Here is a 3696-nt window from a genome sequence, read left to right on the forward strand (position 1 = left end):
ACGGGCTACTGCAACTGAAACCAGAGGCCAAACAACGCTGGGTTAGTTCCAGGGGGTGGCCCTGGAGAGGGGACAAAGGTTTTGAATTGTGCTCGAAACTGCTTTGGCAGGGTTGAAAGGTTTAACCTCCTCCTGCCCGACAGGGCGGGCTGGAAGCGGTGGCAGGAGTAGCTCCCAGCCCTCAGCCTGGCTTGGTAACACTCCCGGGGCTCCCTGGGGATTGAAGCAACGCCGCTGTGGTGAGGAAGATGCAGCAACACCGAGGCAGATGGCCCGGATCAGGGTTTGGGGGCAGACCGCGGGACAGACCTCTGCCCTACCCCGCTGCCCTGCCAGGGCAGCCCTGCCAGAGCTCCCTGGGCTCGGAGCAGTTTTCTCTTCCACCCAGTGATGTCTCAGCAGTTCCTCCATGACAGGGCAGCAGAAAAGCCCAGCAATATCTTGCTGTGCCAAGGCATCCGGCACGGTGACCCCACTACCTGTGGGCAACATCTGGCTGGCATCTGGCAGGCATCCGAGTGGGGCCTGACCCATTTGCTTACTGTGGGAATCTGCAGCATCATGGATGTGGCATCTACATAGGCTGGAGGGAACTGGGGCACATCCCTGTGCCAGCACAGGGCTGAGGGATCACAGGCACCTCCTGGGACTCAGTTTCTTCCTCAGTACACAGGCACCACTGCCAAGCTGCCCTTCCCAACCTGCTCTGAGTGACAGGGGTGGGTTGTGCTCGGTGGGAACAGGCAGTCCACAGGGAAACAGCCTTTCCTTCACCCACTCTGGGGGATTTGCCCATTTAAATTACCTTCTGGGATATTTTCTGTGCTGTGTCATTGCTGCTGAGCACCTCCTGCCAAGCCCAGATGGGGATGCAGCACCCTACAGAAGTCTGGGACTCCTTGCTCCCCACACAGCTTCCCAGGGCCATATATCCCATTAAATGTGAGAGAAACTGAGCACAAGTCATAGACCAGCCATGTCCTGAGTGAGGTCCCGGGGCTCTGTGTCACTGGCACACACAGCGTGGTGGCCCCAGAACTGTGGGGTGAGCATCACTCTGAAACATCTCAGCACAGTGGAGAAGCCCACTCCTTGGAAAAGCTCTGGGGTTTCCCTTTGTTTGCTGCTTCTTTCTTTGCCTTGTGCCATCCTGTGTGGAACCACCAGACCATGGCACTCAGGGGGTCACTCATCCTAATTAATGTCTCTCAGAGCCATCAGCCCTCCAAGCACACATCCCTGTGCTGCTGGCACCAGCCACACTCCTAATTGACTTTCCTAATTAAGAGGCCCTTTTCCATGACCAGAAATCCTGTGGGATGGTCACCATGATGGAAGAGGTGGAGAAATCCTCAACTTCTACTGCCCTGATTGCCCAGAATGGCACCATGGATCTGCTCTTTGTGGAGGTAAACTGAGGCAGGAGGGGGGAAACTCACACCCCAGAGAAAAGCTGAAGAAAGATGGGCAGAAATGAGCTCCCCATGCCCTGACTTGTTTCCCTTGAAAAGCATTTCTTGGCTGCTGCCAAACCCTGGGGGTTCAGTCAGGGTTCGGTCTCACCAGCCAGCCCTGACACGCCACAGCCTTGGGTGCATCCCGCTGACATCGAGCCAGACACCAACCGCCCCCTCCTGCCACGGCCACAGGCTGCTTCTGTTCCCCACTCACAGGAGCTGCTGCAGGGCCCCACACCACGTCTCTTGTTTGTCCACTTCATCCCACCTCTCCCTGTAGTACCAAGGGTATTTATCTGTAGCAGTATCATCCAACACTCTGAGATCTTCACAGCTCTCAGGACATTTTCTCCTTAAAACCTCAGAAAGAGCCTGGAAGATCTGAATATCTTTCCCAGTGTTTGATGCTCACCAGAAAATTCTTTTTCATGGGTTTTTAAGGAATTCCTGACACTCTCTGGACACATCCCCAGCTTGGTGTCAGGAGAACGAACAGATGATCCCTGTCTATCAGGAATGGGCTCTGTGCAACCACCTGTATCAGTTTGGTCATCCAACCTCTTTGCCCATGCCGTGGGACGCTTTGCTTGGGCTGGTGAGAGAGCTCAAAGCCCCTCTGGCAGGGGGTGTCCTGCAGCTCATTTCTGGCATAATATGGGGGGTTTTAGGGGTGCTGCTAAAACTGAGCATTCAGAAGAACAAACTGCAAATCCACAAAGGAAAAGGAGTGGTTTTAATCTCTGTTTGGGAGATTTGCATACAATTAGGCCGGGCCCTGCCTGCGTTTGCTTCCGCATTGCACTCCCGTGAGGAACCTGCCGGTTTTCCTGCCCTGCTCTCAGCCAGAGGCTGATTGCAAGGACACTCACCCTGGGAAGGTGGTGGGCGAGGGGTTTGGGGCTCTCTGGGAATGCCCTTTCCCCTCTCAGTAGCCCAGCCTGAGCACCCCCATCCCATCCCCTACCTCTGGATTTGAGGGCTCAGCCACAGGGGGGACCACTTTTCCCCGCAGTGGAGGAGGTGTGAGGAGATGCTGCGGGATGCGAGCGCTCCATAAATAGTGCTGTGTTTACAGGAGCCCGCGAGCCTCTGTTTATTTTTCTCTCTGCACAGCAAACAGATCATTCAGACCAAACTAAGCTCACCTCACCGTGCTGCTGGCACAGCCCAGTGCCCAGGCGTGGCACAATGCCACAGATCCAGACAGCCCTAGGAGGCTGGGACCCCCAGCTCTTTGCTGGCCACTTGCCCAAGAGGGAGAGCAGGCACCCCCTGGGACAACAGCTGATGGAAAATCAGCCCTGGGTTGGGATGGTCCCACAGCTGATCCCATCCCTGCTCTGGGGTGTGCAGGCTCTGGTGAAGAGAGGGATGAGGCGCAACCCCAAGGAGCAGATCCAAGGTTGGGGCGTCTCTCACGAGGCAGAGCAAAGCAGGGGACAACTCCAGTCCCGAGTCTCACCAGAGGAGGGAGAAAGAACGGGGAGAGGTCCAGATGGGGGGTGGGAGAGTCCCCTTGCCCCACGGCTGAGATCCTGTTCCTTGCAGCATTTGGATAAACCAGCCACACTCCTTGGAAGTGATTTATGTAAGATGAGCTGTGCAGGTGCCTGATGCACACCCGGGGGTCCCTGGAGGGATTGCGTGGTTCAATTCAATCAGTGAGATCGAGCCCCCAGACCCATTTTCTCTGTACTGTTCGTCCCGGGGAGGGGAATTGGGGGTGTCCATAGTCCCCCAAACTACCCCTAGAACCTCGAAGAGTGTCTGGTCCAGTCTCAGCAGCAGTTGGGGGCCATCACTCCTCCACATGCCTTGTGTGGACAGACCCTTTCCCTGCCCCAGGGACACAGCCCCCGCCCAGCCCGGAGAGCGCAGTTCGGAGGATGAGGAATGCTCTGAGGGTCTCAGCCCTCATCCACTCCAGCAGTGATTTTGGGTGAGGCAGTGCCAGCCAGAGCCCGGCTGAGCACCAGAGCTCCTTGAGGCCGTTCGGGTCTGACTCGGGGTCCCGACGCCGTCCTGGGACACAGCCCCAGGCAGCGCTCCCCGGGCCGGATCCTCGCCCACCCCAGCTCAGGCTCTGCCTCCGCCCTCCCCACTCCGATCCCCCGTTCACACCCGACCTCAAAACCCGGTTTTAGCATTAAAACCGGAGCCCGACTCGGTCGGCAGCGTTGGGGCTGGGACGGGCTCCGCTGCTTCCCCCGCTGCCGCCCCTGCCCGCTCCACCCAGCGC

The sequence above is a fragment of the Prinia subflava genome, chromosome 23, assembly GCF_021018805.1.
Source record: "Prinia subflava isolate CZ2003 ecotype Zambia chromosome 23, Cam_Psub_1.2, whole genome shotgun sequence".
In the NCBI taxonomy this organism is placed as follows: Eukaryota; Metazoa; Chordata; class Aves; order Passeriformes; family Cisticolidae; genus Prinia; species Prinia subflava.